Source organism: Lichenostomus cassidix, chromosome 15, assembly GCF_008360975.1.
Source record: "Lichenostomus cassidix isolate B80296 chromosome 15, HeHo_3.0, whole genome shotgun sequence".
NCBI classification, from domain to species: Eukaryota; Metazoa; Chordata; class Aves; order Passeriformes; family Meliphagidae; genus Lichenostomus; species Lichenostomus cassidix.
Window position 1 is genome coordinate 2,668,517 of NC_139496.1, and position 18,769 is coordinate 2,687,285.

Here is an 18,769-nt window from a genome sequence, read left to right on the forward strand (position 1 = left end):
CGGTGCTCTCTCGCCGCCGCGGCATGTGGACGCCGCTCATTGGCGAGGCCGCGGCGCGGGGCGGGCGTGCTGGCGGCCCCTCCCGCGGGGCGGAGGCGATGGCTGCGGCGCGGCCCCTGCGCAGCGCGGTGCGCTCTGCCCGTGCTCCCGCCCGGGGCCCGCCGGCGGCTGCGCTTCCGCTGCGCACGGGGACAGCCCCGCAGGTGCGGTGCCCGCTTTCCCGCCCTGCCGCCGCGGCGGGAAGCGCTGAGGGGAGCCCCCCGCGCTGAGGGGAGCGGGGCGGCCTGAGGGGAGCTGCCCGCCACAGGGGTCTCGGAGCAGGGGGGTTGCGCGACAGGAGCGCCAGCCGTCCTGTGAGCAGTGTCCTCGCCCTGTCGCGATAGGAGCCTCATCCAGTGCGAGGGTGAGTGTGGGGTTGGCCCCCACCTCAGGAGCATCATCCGGTCGAAGGGTGACTGTGGGGCTGGCGCGCAATGTCGCGACAGGAGCATCATCCAGTCAGAGTGTGAGCGTGAGATTTACACAGGGAGGTCATGGATTCTCCCTCTCTGGAGACATTCCAAACCCACCTGGGCGCCTTCCTGTGTCACCTGCCCCAGGTGACCCGGCCTTGCCTGAGGGTTGGCCTGGATGAGCTCCAGAGGTCACTTCCAGCCCTCAAGGCTGTGATTCTGTGGGGCTGCATCAGCCTCTGTCGCGACAGCACCTCGTCCCTCACGAGTGTGCCTCGGTGCTGTGACAGGGGGGTCACTGCAGAGGTGCTGCCCTGTGCTGGCACCGAGCAGTGTCCCCAGCTGCCGTCGCACACATGGCAGTGACAGCACACTCAGTCCCCGCGATAACGTGAGGGGGAATAAATGATTTCAGTGTGGGGTGAGCTACCAGCTTTCCTCAGCACCACATCTCGGCTCTGGCACAGGCACAGGAACCGACAGGGAGCACAGAAAACTGACTGATCCATCCAATCCCACCCGGTAATTTACAGGAACATCAGTGAACACAAACCAGAGAGAAATCGGCGCCAGCTGACATTAATACACCTGCGAGACACACACAGCACAGCAAGCAGCTCAGCAGTATAAACACCTTCCCTTCAGAGCTTGGTGCTGAGCAATGTTCTTGTGTACATGTGTGTGTGCAAATACCAAAGCTGATCCCTACATGTGTGCTGGCTTACATAAATGCAGATCCTACATACAATCTGCATTTCCACCACTTATAAACCACCCACAGCACCACGCTATAAGAAACTGCATGTCTGATCTGGAGTGAGATATCTTAGTTTTAGCGCTGTGTTACAAAAAAGGGGATGGAGAGGGGACAGCCCATATAAAATTATGGTGTTCGAGGGTACATGTGGCCCTGTATCCTTTCTAATAAAAGTACAACTGCTCTAAAAGACTCCTCTGTGAATGGCCAAGGTCCAAGGAAGGATAACTTGACAACCTACACTTCACAGGGCAGTTCTGAATGAAAATTCCTCAGATCTGATGACCTAGTTCAGGTAAGGCAATTACTTATTCCATGCCATGCCCATATTAATTTCATCTTGCTTATCAGCAGGATTAATCAGCATGGCCAAATGTTGCATCAATACAGTTATGTTGCTTTTCATACCTCCCTCTATACCTAAATAGACTTAGGATGTTACAGAGGTGAAGAATGTCAACGAGACAGGTGTATTTAGTTTATGTAGTTTACTGTAATTTCTTAAGCAGTTTTAATAATTTTCTTGATATGGTATGAATCCATGATGTCACTATCCCCAGAACATGTACATATGCATATGCAAAATTGAAAATACATTGTTTCCACAATAATTCTAAATGAAATAATGCCAGCTGCTTGAATTAATATATTTCACTAACAGCTCAGGATATCTATATGAGTAGTTTCTTCCCTTCTACCACATTAACAAAACCTGCATTATATGTAAGTTTTTTGTAAAAATACATTTACCATGCAATATTTTTACACACAAGCATATTAACTAGCCTTCATATACAAGTGCACCCATAAAGGACTTAAAAGTCCTGCCTTTAATTTTTTTACTGTTTCAAAGTATTACAATTAAACATCTGTAACAGTTTTCAAAGAAACCCAGGTCACATTTCATATTATTTCTCCCTGTGTTTTATTTCCTATGTCATTCTTGATTTCCTTTTTGTGCGTATTTCCAAAAGGGCTTATGGAAAATTATTTTAAGCATACCAGAGGCATGGCACATGCAATTAGAGCTTGGCAGAGGGTATAAAAATGTAGATACTGTGTTCTTTCAATCTAACTTGTTAACAGGAGGAAATGCTGCTAGGAAGGCAAACAGAGTCTGAATTCTAGCAAATCCTGGAGAACTCTTGGCATTCTCTGGGATTCACTAGTTCATCTACAGTTTGACAACTCCCCTTCATTGTTTCTCTCTCATGCATTCATTATAGAGGACTTGATTCTTCCCCCTTTTTCCCACTCTATATAAAATCTGGAAAGAACCTGGAAGCACAGTCCTGTGCCTGTGTTTATTTCTGTCATGTGCTCTGTTATGGCTCAGTGAATTTTGAGAGAAGAATGACTGAATTAAGGACTGTTCTACAGTTCTTTCTCTGCATTTCCTTCACAGTCCTTTCCCTGTCGTTCCCTAGAAATGCTGCTGGCCAGTGAGGATTCCTTTGCAGGTGATACCTTCCAAATCTTCTGACAGCTACGCATTTGAGAAACATTTGCAGATACAATTCATGGTCTAGACAGCACAGTGCAGAATGAGCTACAAATACCCATGTAGACACTGCAGCAGAAGCAGTACCTGCTAAATTTGGCATCACTCGAGATCATACAAATTTAGAATTGGGAGTTGAAATCAGTGTTGTTTCCCATCTCTCTGCAAGGATTCATAACGCTCCCTATGACATTTGTCTTGTCTCTTAAAGAAGATGGTTATCTAAAGGAGATGATTATCTAAAGACAGTTATTTTGACCCAAATCAGAATGACAGCACCTCAGCTCTGCCTGAAGCAGAAGAGCCCATGAAAGCTTCCAGGCAATTCATGCTTCCAGCAGGTGCAGAGAGCTTTACATCCTCCATTTTTAAGGCAGGAAATCAATTCATTTTGCTTCTGCAAAGTTGCAGTTTGTTATTAGAGTGGAACCCCTTAGAGTGGTACCTGGGCAAGAAACACAACAAAATGGGGCAGTTTTGGCCTTGTTGAAAATTCCATTCACGTAATGGAAGTATATATTAGTACATTTGGCCTACTATCTTTTTTCACTGTAATATATTAAGAAGAAGCAGCCAACACATCAGGCAGCAGCATTAAAACAGTTCCTGTAATGCTTACTAATTGAAGTAAATGGGAATTTGGCCTGAGAGAGCACTGCAGGATGCTTTCCTTCAAATTGCAATAACATTAAGTCATCCCCACTGCTGCAAAGCAGATTCACAGCAGAGTTACTGGTCATAATGTGAATTGTCTCTCACAAACACATGTTTTGTATCTCAATTTTCAAACAAGATTAATAGTTTTGAGTGGAGCTAAACTCAGCATGGAAGAGCACAACATAAAATGCCAGTTGTTGAGCCAATACACATGAATGCTGACCTGCAATAGGATCTCTTTCAGTGAGACTAGACAAAGTGAGAATATTCTGCTTAATTGTGCCAAATTATGTCATGATTTTGCAGACTGGCTAATTGCCTAATGGGGCTTATGTTGAGACCACCAAACTCACTGCTCTCATCACCCCAGCTGATTTCAAATACAAGTCTTCATGAGTGACAAATGGGAGCATTGTTTCTTCCTCCCACAGTACTATTTTATTCCTCTGAAATTACAGTTATTAAAATGTTTCAGCCAGTTGAAATCTACTAAGGCATATTAAAATGCTGCAAAAGTGCTGTATCAAAATGGAAAGGTTTTAAATCTGCAGTTCTGTCATAGGATAATGCAGTTTAAATATAGTAACTATTTTTTCCAGTCAGCTTGCTCTTTGAATTCATGGTATTATGTCAAGGGGTTTTTTTCGTCTCTCCCCCTTTAAGAAGCTTATAGCTTAAACAGCAAAATGCAAAAAATACTGAGATGAAACAGTTACACAAACCCAGCAGAGAAATCAGTGATAAAATATGAGTTTGAATGTTGATAATTAGGATAATCTGAGTATATTCAGAATAATTTTTATTCCTAGGCAATGTGTGTTCCTATGTGTGCAGCAGGTAGAATTTGACTTCCACTGAGACTGAGAGACTGTGAACACAAAGGATGGTGTTGCTGCTGGGAGATTTCTAGAACTGGATCTCTGTTCCTGCACAAAGCAGCTCCTTGCTGCCTTGGAAGTGTAAAAGAGGCAGCGAGACAGAGTCTGATCTCAGTGACAGTAACCATGAGAGATCACAGTTTGGCTTGGTAGATTTCTTATTTTATTTCTATATCCTATTCATAGCCATTGGTTCATCTCTGAAGATTCCATTAGAGTATTTGCCACAATAGTCCCAATTTCCCTCCTTGGAAAAATCTTTCTGTGTATCCCATGCTGGTGACAGTAGGAGATCAAGGAGTATGGGAGAGAGAAACACTACATCAGAACCAAGGTCTGATCCATAGCAGAAAATATAATTTCTTCTTATTTTGATGGTGAGTCAGTTCCCTGGAAAAGAAATCAGCTGGACTGTTATTTTAAAAAATGCACAGCAACTTTAGAAATAAAGCACTGGTTGGTGCCCACGTGATTTGAATTCTTATCTCATCCTGACCTGATTTTTTCCATCTAATTAAGGTCTAATTCTGATTAATTTGGCAGCTTGCTGCCATTTTTTTTCTTGTATAAATATTCCTTGTGGGCTTCTGGATCTCAGTTTTGCTCTCTGTAGATGGGGCTGGGGATACTACCGAGCTTGTAGGGGGCTGCATGGCCAAGCAGAATGTTTCTAAAACAGTAGTTTGTTGTTTGTAAGGTGTTACAGAATTGCCTGGTATTTTGTACCTGTAACAAGGTGATGGGATGTCATAGCACTTACCTGTCTAATTTAATAGTGCTACAGAGAGAGCACCTAACAGTGCAATGGAAAGCTGAATTACTGTAGTGGTGGTCATGGGCCACCACTTCCTGAGCAAAGAACTTATTCAGGCTTTGTACAGTAAGACTGTGGTTTAAGTAAATCATCTAAATTACTTGTTTTGAAACTTCTTTCATTTTTTAATCTCTTGGCACTATCAGCAGCACTAATCAAGGTGTTTGTACAATAATCAATATTTCCCTTTTTTCAGAGTTATTGCACAGTACCATGAACAGTTCCACCATGCCATGGGCTTCTGTCATTCCATGTGTTTGCTGAATCACAAGGAAAAGTCACACTCTTTCTGACTTTTCAAGACTGAAGGAAAGTCATGCAGGTGCACTCCATGTAGGTGAGTAGCAACAATGTAAGATTGAACAGCTCTTCTTACTCATGGAGATGACTCCATTTCCAGGCATTGTTTGGCACTAATGGCACATGGTTGCCACTTTTCTTAGATGTGTGACACTTTGTGTTATGACATTAGCTGAAGGCTCTGTTTCTTGTGGAGGATTTCCTCCAAACTCATAGGAAGTTTTTAGTAATACAGTGCAGTAACACACTTCAGTTTTCAGACACTGGTAAAATTCTTGTATGCCATCAAACAAGCTCTTCTGTTGGTTATGGGGTATATTAAAAAGAATTTCCAAAATTCTATTTAATACAAGATTCTTTTGAGATGATTTTTTTTTTCTCTCTGTCATGAAATAAGACAAAATGAGGGATTGAAACCAAATGCTCTTTTTGGTTTACCAGTTAAAGTCTTCCAGTCTGAACCCTCAGAAATCTGTGTAACCCACAATCCACGTGGGTTTTGATTTTTAAAAAGCAATATTTTGCTGGTAACATTAGTGGGTGCAATTACAGTGTGTCTGTCACCTTCCCCTACGTTTCTTAAGGTCTTCACAAATGCTTCCTAACATGGGCTGCTCAGGAGGAAAAAAAGAAACTGCTGGACTGATTTCATTCTCTATTAATGTAACTCTAACCAAACCTGAACATGTTTTTCTTTAGTGGAATAAATGTTATATCGATCTCCTATGCTTCCATTTCCTCACCTCATTTCTACCACTTAATACAATCTATCTTGGTATTTCACAGAAATGACAGGTTTTCGAAGGGGTTTAACCTCCCAAATTACCTGTGGTAGGTTTTAGTCACTCACTAAACAGAAATTCTTACAGTTTATCTGTCAGAACTCAATGCTTGCAATATAAGACATCTGTTTTTTTCTGCTTTTTTATGCATAGATTTATTATATGTCAATGGTGTTGCATGTGAACTCAAATTATCCTGACCTACAATTCTTGTTCTATTTCACGGTTTAGGGTTTCTAAAAGATTGTTTAACTCCTGGGTGGTTTTTTTTCCCCCCAGTTCTGTTAGAAAAAGAAAACCTCCCCTGAGTCATATTTTAAAAATACTTTTAAGCTCTTAAAGCTGCTTCTGCTCCCATGTCACAAAGCATTATTGAAAAGATATTCTTTTTTACCACCTACAATTGCTGAGATGGAGAACTTAAAGAATTCTTTTTTACTCCCATGTTGAAACTCTGCCGGCAGCATTCTTGTTCCTAGAAGTGAGTTACAATGATTTTCCTGCTCTGTGCAGATTGGGCTTTTTGTGAGAACAATGCTAGTGAGTTTATAATTTGATATTAATAATATTAACAAACATTACTATTGCTATTAACAATAATAATAGTTGTGCTGATACTGTGGTTACCATTATTTGATTAATTATTTGCATTAGCAACTTCTAATCAAGGGCCTCGAGCATTTAATGAACCTTCATGCAAATGAAAATTATGTTATAGAATATCCCTGAGAGAGCAGGATTGTCATCCCCATTTCACAAAAACGGGAGCTGAGGTTCAAAGTCACACTCACACAGTCTATGGCAGAACCAGAAATAGAAATGGTCTCCTGGCTCCCAGTCCTCTTTCTTCTTCTGTCACCCTAAATAGTTTCTAGTGTGGTTTTGTAAGACATTTATCACATGATTTTCAAAAATCATGTCCTATTTGTTAAGGAAAAGTAAAAAAATAATTTACAAATTTTTAAAACTGGTAAAAAATAGACTATATAATTTTTGAATGAGGTTGCTGAAATGATTTTAGCTGTTTTATGGGCGATGCCATCCAAGTTTCATGAGTTAATCCTGACCATAAGTACACCTAAAATAGATATCTTTGCCTCCAGCTAATCAACAGGCTTACTGCCTAAATAATTTATGTATAACCAACTAGTGGAAACTAGATCTTCTGTGATTTCCCTAGACACATATTCTGCATGTATCATGTATATCCTTGCCTATTTCTGATATTCATTTGAAATTCAGTTGGGACATTTCAGAACACTTCTGTGCTCCAGCTGTATAGCTCTAAGAAAAAGCCAGCTGGAGACATAATACAGGGTCTTTGAACTGGGCAAAATAATGTTTAAAATCCAAGTGCATAGTAGATGAAGACTCTGACTTTTTTGTTAACCAACAAGGGTTAGAATTTTAAGAAATACAATTCTAACACTGGCATTTGTGGGTAAGCACTTTGTCTCTCTGCCCTACTAATGGCATTTAGTAACAAAAGAGGTAAATATGAGATATGAGAGGATGTTTAAATAAAATTAAAAATTAAAAAATCTAATTCTGGAAACATGAAAAACATACAGTAGCACATTGTACTTTTTGGAAATATTTGTGTAATGTTGCCTTCAGTGGAGTAGTGAAAAAAAGCTTGGATTGAAACAGAAAGCAAAAGCACTATCAGATGTTGTCTTGCCTTATTCTGACTGCAGATTCAATAATCTGTTTCACATCTATAGCTGAAATGGAAGGTTTAGTACAAACTGTCTGTCCGGGGTTCATAGCTTTTATCCAGAATTCCTAACTGGAAAATATATTCTGTCTCTTGTGGGTAGCAACTGCTAAAAGACAATTCTTGCTCCCGTCTGCTCTGTGTGCCAGGAATGCTGTGCACTGTTTACTGTTCTTGTTGAGACTTGCTGCAAAATTAGGGCCACGTTGTAGCTTCAATCAGCCACGCAGGAGTGGGAGGAGGAGCACCAGGTACTCCAGGAATAATTCAGGTGTGGCAGCCAGAAATTCTGCAGCACTGAAGGAACACAACAAGCATTGTTGCTACTCCACTCCTGGCTGGTGCTGCCTTCACCTGGGGAGTTTGTGGCAGCACTGGACTGGAACAACACTTGTGGAGCTCTTTAGATCTGTGCAAAGGGAGGGAGAAGCACTGTTGTTCCAAATCACAGCAGTTTACATGCACCTCTGCCTCCCCAGTCCAAAAATACCCTTCTCTTCTCACAGTTAGCAATGCCACCATGTTCCTCTGTCCTGGTTTTGCCTGGGACAGAGTTAATTTTCCTCCCAGTAGCTGGTGAAGAGTGGTGTGAGTGAGGGGCTGTGTGGTGTTTAGCTGCCTGCTGGGTTAAGCCACCTCCTATTCCTGTCTTTGCATATTCCATCTCTGCACAGTTGAAATTCCTTCAGGCCTGAGCCTCGGGGCAGTATGTTGAGTTCATGTACCATTCCCAAATGTGAACGTGATTACCTTGCAGATACAAGAGTCTGCTCATTTCAAATGTCACAGAAAAAAACTAAGAAGAAAGACGAATGAAAATCTCTTTGAGAATGGTAAAGACATGAATTGTTCGTGGCCTGTGTTTAGCACCTGTTTATGACAATTATAGGAGGGATAAGTGGATTTGCTAATTCATATTTGCTGTGCAGAACTCCCTGCTGCTCTGCAAAGCTGGGAGATCTCCACTGATTAAACTGACCTTTCAGGGCAAGCACCACTTAAAAAAAAAAAGTCCAATCACTGAGCCGTGGGAATCTGGCAGGTATTCCTTCAAAGCTGGGGGTGTTCATCATCCCTAAGAAAACTTGGAGCATTCTGTATTCTGATAGGTTGAGACAATTTTAGAGTGGTTTTGTAAAACCTGTTAAGGCCTCAAAATACTGGAATTGGGGGCATTTTATAGTCATTTTCTGCTGGATATGATGTGCTGGAGCAACTTCTGTGGTTTCTATGTTTCCTTCTGTAAAAACATCTTGGCTGATGGGAAAGAGATGTCTATCCATGTGGCATGGGATGTATGCAGCTCATCTCAACTCTTACTAAATGTGATGTCCAATTTTTAAAATTAAATCCCTAATCTCCTATCCAGTAATAATTTTTGCTTGAAAAACTGTGGTTGCTGCTGGAAACCATGACTTGCCAGTTAATCCTTTTGTTTGATCCTGGCTGACACAAGACTGGGTTTTGTTACCCTTTCTGTACATTTTGATTCCTTCTGAATCATCCAAACAAGAAGCCTGAAAGCCATTAGACACCAAAGCAGTACGAGTAGTTTATTTTTTTGCTGTTTTGGCTCAAAGAAGAATCAATTCAATTATTCTGATTAGGGAAGAGACTCAGTTAAATTCATTCTCACTTCAATTCAATGAGAGGACATTCTCCTCCTAAGTGCAATGAAATAAACAGCAAAAATTGAAGGGGGTTTTGAGTTGGTTGTTTTTTGGTTTTTTTGTTTTGGGTTTTTTTTTTTGATGAAGAGGATATAAAAATCTCAGGGTATAAATTCACCACAACAGTAAAAATATGTGTCAGATTTTGGGATGGATTGGCTTTGTGCCACTCAGCACTCTGTACACTGGACCATGTGTTGGCTTCATGAACTTCTTTTACTTTGTGTTGCCATAATCTTTATATGTCTGTCCTCTCACAAGCTGAATAAAAGTCGTGTAGCATATTCTGTCCCTTCTGTCACAAATGCTATTGTGTGTCTGGATCCATTTGGATTAGTGTTGGTGAGAAGTCCCAGGTATTTTATACAAAATGTGTGTCAAGGAGGATGTGTAGAAAGTACAGATATGAAAACAAAGCTCTTTTGGAAATAGCTGCATTAAAGCAGTCTGTTCAAACCTATTTTGGAAGATCATTCTCTTATTTCAGAGTTGTTTAGGAGAGGTTTGACATTTTTATTAGTAATTGTTTATTCTTTGAGGTGTAAACCAGCTGTTGTGGCTTTCACATGACTAACTATGCAAGGATCTGAGATAAAATTTCCTAATAAATACTTCCAGAAAATTCTAGAAAAAGCTGTACCAGACATAGAAGCGCCTCAAAGTCAGCTCCTCCCAGACTAACAAGTAAGATGCAAGATAGGCAAGACAGGAATCTCCCCTTTCTGAAGGCGTAGAGTTTCCACATTTAGCTCTGGAGTTCCATGGCCTTCCACCTGCCACTGGGCAGAATGGTGACCATTTGTTGCCTTGCAGGGCAGTGTCATTTCAGAAAGAAATTCCACTTGAGATGGAGAAAGTGACCGTTTTTGTGAGGTATAGATTCAGTTACTTGCATGACAGCTGCTTGCAGAAGTAAGCCAAGCACTTGAGAGAATGATTTTAAAGAGACAGAAATACTCAACAACTCTCTTCTTTCTTTTAACTGGATTCACACAGAAACAACAAATAATTAATTGAGGCCAAAATACATGTCGTACTGCGTTTGGATTAGCTGGAAGATTTGGAAATAATTAAGAGGAAAACTGTTAATACTCCATTTAAATAGCTGCTGCCTATCTGTCCAGTCTGAAAGCCCAATCTGTTGTATTCAATCAGCTTTCAGCTGCTACTTGCCAGCAGCCTAATTCCCCAGTCTTGTCTCTGTGCTGTGCTTGTGCATTCCACTACCTGCTAAGTTAAACCCTGCTGTCCTGGTGCTGCATGGAGATTTCTAGTGCTATTCCAACTATCCACACTGGCTCAGAATATATCCCAAACCTGGGGGCTCTGGGTATCCACACCACCACGCCTGGTTCCAGTGGAGACCACATGGGGGAAAGGGGAGCAGCAGCTGTGTGGTTTAGCTCCCAGGATTAGTGCTGTGCTCATTCATACCATTCTCTGGGCATTTATGCAGTTTGGACAAGCTGTTGACCTGCAATATTTCCACCTCTTTTTAAAAGTTCTCTAATGCAGAGTAAGTTGCTCCTCCAAACTGCTGTTAGCCAGAGCCACACTATAGGTGAAAACATATCTCAGTTTTCCTGCCCCTCTTTGCACTTGTGTTGCACATTCAGTACTTTGGCTGATCATTTATATTGCAGAAGGATTAAAAAGAAACTAATAATTGTACTTCTTTTCGTTTAGCTTGTGCAAGGTTCTGTGCAAATTGAGAGTGAGATTACAGGGGAGTCTCTGCTTGGGCCTGACAGTTCTCAAGCTGTGTGGGGAGTGCTAGAAATCCAGTGCAATGAAAGGTGTTTGCAGCTGAAGAGGCATTTTAAGCCTCAAACCTGTACCACCAGTTCTTTGCTGAGAAATGTGTATTAAAAATGGCAAAGTTCATTGCACAGGCATTTGGAAGGAACTAAAGAGCAATTCATTGACCTTTGCAGATTAAGTAATGCATATTGTCATAAGGAAGTGATATTTGAGCAACAAGCAGCAAATGTACACAACTATCTTTCATTAACCCCTCACTGGAGGCAGTCAGGGTTTCCTGATCTGAATGTGGTTCTGTTGTTGGCATCTGAAGTGTTCTTCACATCAGTTCTCTGAGGCTGTCAGAGGATGCTTTGTGCTGTGCCTGCCTTTTTTTGTTCCTGAAAATGTACCTAGGCAGGAAAGAGGGAAGAAGGCAATGGAATGGGTGTGCAGATGGAATACTGAGGGCTCTGTGCTTGGCTCCTGGGTCGAACAGAGGCCTCAGTGCCTGGCTCTGTGTGCCTCAGTTTTCACTGATTTAAATGGGACTGAAATGTTTGCATAATACACAGAGAAACTTCCACTTGAAGGGAGCAGTTTTGCTGCTTTTGCAGAACATTTATATTACAGAAAGAGGACATGAATGAAAATGAACCATGTGTATAATTCAGAATTTGAGTGCAATAAAAGTTAAATATGTTCTTTTTTTCTTTTATAATTTGTTAGCTCATTTATTTAATTTATGGGGAAAAATTTATAGAAAACTTTTTTTTTCCCCTGGAGAATGAAATAATCTGTTCAAGTACAAATGAATATGTCACATTCTTATATGATTTGCAAGAAGATGAATTAGCGTGTCTCTCCTCCAGCCTTTCCTCCACTTTTCTAATTCTACTGGAACATTATTTTCAGATTCACTATGTTGCTTTTTCTCTATGTGGCTTGTTGCACACTGAAATAAATTTGCCACGCTCTTGCTAACACAGTGTTTTTAAAACTACTTTTATTTAGAAATTCTTAGTATGACATTACACATTCTCAAAAATTAAATCGGTGAAAAAGAATAAAAATTCTGTTCATCAGTCTTAGCACTTGAACTCATAATTGTGTGTCAGATGTATGGGAAAAAAATTAGAGCTCTCCAGAGTGCCTGGACAAGAGAATCACTTTACCAGGACATTGAGATAATTTATCTGGGTGACTTAGAAAAAATGCTAGATAAGACTGAAATTTGGAGAGGCTGAGCATGTCCAGTCTCAGCCTTTGGATTATCAAGAATAAATCCAGCAACTGGCATGTGGATATGTTAATGCTGTCGATTCTAGCATGGAAACAGGAAACTGTATTTATGAGGCAAAAATATATCAGACTTCTATATATAATATATACATTTTACAGATACAAAATCTTTGCCAAAATATGCATAATTTGCAAGTACACAGAAGTTATAAAATGCCAGAATAAAGGTTGCCTTTCCATGCATATGCCCTGAAGGAATCTTTAATTACATGATTCCTGGCTTCTTTTTCCAACACTGAAATTTTCTAATTTCACTGCATGCTTGATTTTGAAGTCTTAATATTTTATCTTTTAAATACAGACTTAGGGATGCATTTCCCCAGGTTTAAAAGAAAAACAACAACATTGGAAAACAACAATATTCCATCCTTCTACCATCATCAGACTGTAATGTGTCATCCCAGAAGCCTCCTGAGCAGATTTACCTGATTCTGGTGTGGTGTTGAAGCCTGAGAAATGATCCCATGTGTCTTCTGTCATGTTACACAGAGCTACAGGTGTCAGGAAGAGGACTGGAAGGTAAGGCAGCACCTTAGCAGAGTTTTAAATTAGTTACTTATTACTGCTCTCTCTCATCCTTTTCATGATAGTCCATATTGTGCAACCATTACCAGCCCTGCTGGGAGCAGCTGTGTGAATTTCCCATATGCACAGTCACTTCTGCCTGTGCAAATGAATGTAAAACGTTGATTTCTGATTTGTTCACATTTTAAAAGCACTTTGCACTTGGTTTCTGCAGCTGTGAGTGACAGCACAGAATGCCACAGCCTGCAAATCCAGGTCCATGAGCTGAGGAGGGCCCCACTTGAAGCTGGTATTTTCCTGGTGGCTGTTAAGTCAGAGCAGTCACACTGACAACATAGAAGTTGATAATGATTTATCACACATCCACTGCACTGAATCATTATGCCTTGTCTGCCTCTTTCTGCTGTGAATTGAAGAGTTTTGATCAATAGTGGCAGCATGCAAAGCCTCGTAAAATTTGTTCATTTCTTAGAATCTCTTTCCATGCTTAGGCATTTTATATCTATACCCAAGGGGCAATATTTCAAATCTCCCTTTGTACACTACAGAGTATTTACCTCTGCTGCACTGAAAAGGCTGTGCAGTCCCAAATTCCAAATTGTCATAGAAGAGGAGGGTTGAGGACTTAGGAGTCTGAAGCTTAGAGGTAGAAAAACATCTTACCTGTGGAGACTCAGCCAGGGTGTGAAAGGGTTAAATACTTATTTAATGTTGCTTTTTTAGTTGATAAATTTAAACCAGGGCTATGCACCTGGTACTGAAACTGCAAACTGAAAGTTCTCTGTGAGATCTGGAAACAGCAACAGGCTTGCTTCCATAAATAATACTGAAAGTTAAACAGTGATTTCACAAGGTCCAGGACGTAGTATAAATAAGAAAGCAGAAATATCCAGGAAATCCTTGGTTAACAAATGTTTTGTTTTAAACATTATATGCTTTTCTTGATCTCTGAAAATCATCTTCACAGTAGACACCAAATTGAGAGAAGTAAAAAGAAAAATTTTCTCTGACTTGAGCAAGATATTTTGTCATACTGAAAGAAGGGTCTGTTCTGAAGCTTTTCAGCGTTAATCCAAAAGCTCACAGAGCTGGTGAAAGGTAAAAAAGCAATAAAATACTCTATTAATGACTCCAAGCTTGTGTCAAAAGTCTCAGATACTGTATGCTGACACCAAATATCACAGCATTCAACAACTGCAGGAGATTGGATTAGTGCAATGTTTGGAATTGAACAATCCCAAAGGGTTTATAAGGCATGTTGGCCCAAATTCAGCCAGGAGGTAACTGCATATATTTGACTGGATTTATACCCAGAGAAATTTGATCTTTTTTGTTGTGGCCAAAATGCAATGCTCAGGTTTAACTTGAGCATTTGTACAAAAGTGGTGACTCCTGTTCTTAAAGAAATAATTTAAAATGTCATCCAGTTATTTCAGGTAAGCACTGATCACTTCAGATCAGTGATTCTGCTGTTTTCCTTTTTGGCTTCTATACCAAACTGGGTTTCTGAAAAGTGAAAAGGAGGGAAATGGGAGAAGTTTTGTGAAAATTTTTCCACTTACAGTGTACACCACTTGCTGCTTCTCTGTCCCCATTGTCCTCATGCCACCCCGTTCTAGATTCAGGACCTGTTTCAGTCACAAGTGTTCCTGTTCTGTCTAAAGCATCATCTCTGTCTGGTATTTATTACATAGTCCAGTGGACTGAACGACCTGTGAGCGGGACAGATGCCAGAGGAAAACAAGCTCAGGCTGGGGGCAGCCAAAAACCTGCTGACATTGAGTCATTGAGAAGCTCTGAGGGGTTTTGTCCTGGTTTGGTTTGTTTATGGTTTTTTGTGTCTTATGTGGTTTTTGAAAACCACAAACTCTACTCTCAAAGATATGTATTTTGGCTTTGCACAGGTTTCTAAATTCTTTTCAGCCCACTCAGCAGTATATTAACTTCTGCCATATGATTTGTTTTTTCTCTTACAGTCTCCATGGGGAAAAAAAAGGTGTTGGAACTGTAGTCCTTGTTGTGTGATGTTTAGGTTTATTATTTTTATATTTGCATTGCATGTAAATGAGGGAAAGGAAAAGGTGGCCATCAGCTGCTGGGCAAGTTCAGGAAGCCTGGTGCTTGTGTAGAGCTGATATGAAGCATGGCAGTGGGCAACCGTTCTGTATCAAAGGGAAAGATTTTCTTTATCCTGTCTCAGAGCAGTGGGGAAGCATTTCAGCAGCCATTACAATAATTTCTGTATCTCAGGAGGCTCAGAGTTGCTGTAGCAACCTTTTGCTAGATAGGAATTTGGCTGGTGAAGCCCCACAGGAATCTGCTCCCACTCTTGACTAACCTGTCACATCACCAGTCTCAACTGCCAGGGAGAAACCCCAGCTGTGAATCAGGCAAGGTGAGGGACCCCTTTCCACAGGTTCCTCACAGAACTTTCCCCTAATTCCTGGGATCAGGTGCTTTTTGACAATTTTCCATGGAGACAGAGCTTTGCTGTGTGTACAGAGTTCTCTGCCTGAACCTGGATTGTAAAAGTGGTCATAGTAAATTTTGTGCACACAAACAAGTCCCTTATTCATGCACTTGCAGATCCAGAGCACTGAGGATGCAAAAAGGAGGGAGTGCAGTTTGAGAGATCGGTGTGGGAAGTTTGACTGGGAGGCAGCAGGAGTTGTGGTGACACAAAAGAAGTATTATAAAGTCACAGAGGGGATCAGGCAGATGGGAGCAGACTTGAGTAGGAAGGAATACAGACAAGGTCCCCAAAGCCTGTTACTTAGATTTGGATAAAAAATGAAGTGTGAAGTTGGTCAGAGCATGAGGGGATGCATCACTCCTAAACCAGTCCCTTCAGAAGTGTGAAGTAGTTTCTGGAGTAATGAAAGACAGTTTTTTGGCCTTCCAAACTGCTGTATGGTTGACAATAATATTTGGAAGGTTTTATTTATAGATAGCTTTGCCCAGTGGTTATAGAGAAAAGAGTCTATATTTTGGACTCTTGCCTTTTATTTCTAATTGGACAGGTGATTGACATTGTCAAACCACAGGCCTGGGTGCTGCCTTCTATCATAACTCTGTTGGAGGAGGAGATGGCATAACTGTTGTTTCCCTTTTATATATTCTTTAATGATTATTACTTTTGAATCAGGACATGTTGGCCAGTCCCTTCCCCGGTTTCCTGTTCCTACTCCCAAATCTGCTTCTCTAGGTCATTTTTAGTCTGCTTAGACTAAAATATCAGTCATGGAGCAGGTACCTTCAGTGGTAAGTTGAATTAATGTGCTGAGCTGGAGAACCAGGTGGCTGAGGAGCCAACCCACAATTCTTTTTGCCAACTGTGGTGCAGGGCAGCTGCCTCTGAGGAGCAGAGAGCTGGGGAATTTCAGTGTGAGAGTGTCCAGCCAGGATCACCACAGGGAGATGTGGAGAACTCCAGGCTCTTGCTATAGCAGAGATGCACCAGCTTAACAAAAAAATCCTGAGTCTGTGAGGTTAAACCAGGTTGAATCCCTAATGCTAATGCAAGATTTAACCCTTGCAGACACTATTTTAAGTTGTATGGGCAGTCATTAAATACAACCAATTGTGAAAAACGTAGTTAAAAGATGTTTGATTTGGGTATGTAATGATTCTCACCGGTTTAAAGCCCAGGTAAAGCAGGGTAAAGTCAGGAAAAAGAATCTCTGTTTTGCTTGGGTTTTTTTTAAACCCAGTACCTTCCAGTCTGAAGCACTTCTTGATTATGCAGAGAAGATCCATCCTGGCAGGTTTTTTAGGCTGCAGGGAGCTGTTAGGCCTCAGCAGAAAATGGGTCCATGTATGGTTATAGTGAGCTGAACGTGTCGCTGAGTGACAGCGAGGAAGGAGAGTGGGCTTTGGAGAGCTGACTGATCTCTGTGCTCCAGCAAAGGAATCACAACTGAATATGGACTGTGCCCTAGTTAGACTTATTCTGACTACCCAAAGCTGTGTGTCACTTCATGCAGTTTGGGCTGCAGCCTGGGCTCTGTTTCGGGGGTGTTGTGTGTATGTTTTTTACTGTATATTTTTAAAAGAGCGCCCAGTTCTGAGGAATCTATTCCCAGCTAAAGCACACAAGCTCTGGAAAGGTCAGAGAGAGGCATCTCTAGCTTTGGTAAATAAACAAATCTCTTCTCTGTGGCTGGGATGTTGTATTAATAGCAGTAGATTTGGTTTCGCATTGTGGAGCTCCTCCTGTTTCATTGCTATTGAAGATAAGAGAACACAAAATGTTCTGTCACCCTCCCGATGAGAAAACAAGCCAACAGGCAGAGACTATTATATTTAAAGATATTACTGAGGCAAAGACTCAGAGCACACAAACACTCAGGTTTATATTCAGTAACTACTGGATACCATCACTAGCACACCAGCAACTCGGCCTTAGTTAATGCTTTGCATGAAAGAGTTTGCAAGACAAAGTCACTGCACGAGAAATAAACTAAAAATAAGGGTTGAGCCTTAAGCAGATGGAAGGGTTGGGCCTTAATTTTTCCCTTTTGCATTTTTTCTTAGTGACTCAATTGCAGCACACAATTAACAGGTCTTTTCTGCTTCTTAACCTATGCACCCACCAGTCTGCTACAGTCAGGTTTCCTTCAGCTGGTTTCCTTAACCTGGAGTTATTCCTGCATTACAGAACACCAGGATTGAAGAAGTTTTCCTAAGCAGTTCCTCAAAGGAAGACTTCTTGTGAGACTGTAAAACCCCCTAACTTGGCAGCAAGCATGTGTAAAATAAATTAACAGAGCTGTACCCTAGAGCTTCTCTACACAAGTTCTTTGGGAATAATTAATTCTAAAAATTCACATGTAGCATATTTTACTTGGGAATATGCACCTCCTGAGTGGAAGGCAGACTTAGCCTAGTGGGTAAGAAGCATGATGGGAAGAAATAAAGAATTTATCCTTAACTAGTTAACATATATGACACAAACTATTGCTTCTCTGACACTGGTCACCTATTCCATGAGTTAATACATGCTCAAGATGTACTTCTTGTCCTTAGTGGCACTGTTGCTCCAGTTGGGCATCAGTCCAAGAAGGAGACAGCCTTCTCCTCTGCAAATAAGCATCTTCTGTTGGAGAGCAGATTGCTTGAGATAAGTAAAAATAAACACGAACCAAATCAGATAATTCTCCTCTCAACAGTAATTTTCCTTGTCCTTGAAATGTCCTCAGCTACAGGTTTATTTGTCTCCCTGATGCTCAGGTGGAGAGTCTGTCCAGAGGGGAGTTATTCTGCATGCAGGAGGCATTTTGGAAAAGTGCACCTCTACATAGGATTCATAAACAAACCAAATGACTCAACAGAAAAAAGTTACATGCAGTGAGATTTTTTCCTCTAGGGGTATTTTTAGAGCGAGAAAATAAAAATATTGGCAGAAGATAGACACTGAAATCACCAACATTGTTCTGTCTTCAGTCTGACCAGTCTGGAATTTAATTCATGTGCTTGTTGTGGCCCTCAGGTAGAAGTCCACCTTTCTGTGTTGTGGGAAAAAGGATCTCGGCTGAGGTTAAGATGCTGCTTATATGTGTTTGTAAGTGAATATCACTTCCCATCTGCTGCACTCATTGCATTTTACATAAAAAGGGGATTAATTATTTCTTCTAGATAAGCGCATATGCAAATTCCTCTAAAAATTCAGAAGCAA

General features: G+C 41.0%; 1 long non-coding RNA gene across 1 annotated transcript in view; it reads left to right on the forward strand.

Moving 5' to 3' along the window:
- The first annotated feature begins 46 nt into the window (after window positions 1–46).
- The window catches only part of LOC146430142 (uncharacterized), a 72,058-nt gene continuing 53,335 nt past the window's right edge, over window positions 47–18,769 (forward strand). Inside the window, exon 1 of the long non-coding RNA XR_014855272.1 lies at window positions 47–403. This is a non-coding gene — a long non-coding RNA (uncharacterized LOC146430142). The remainder of the gene's footprint in view (window positions 404–18,769) is intronic.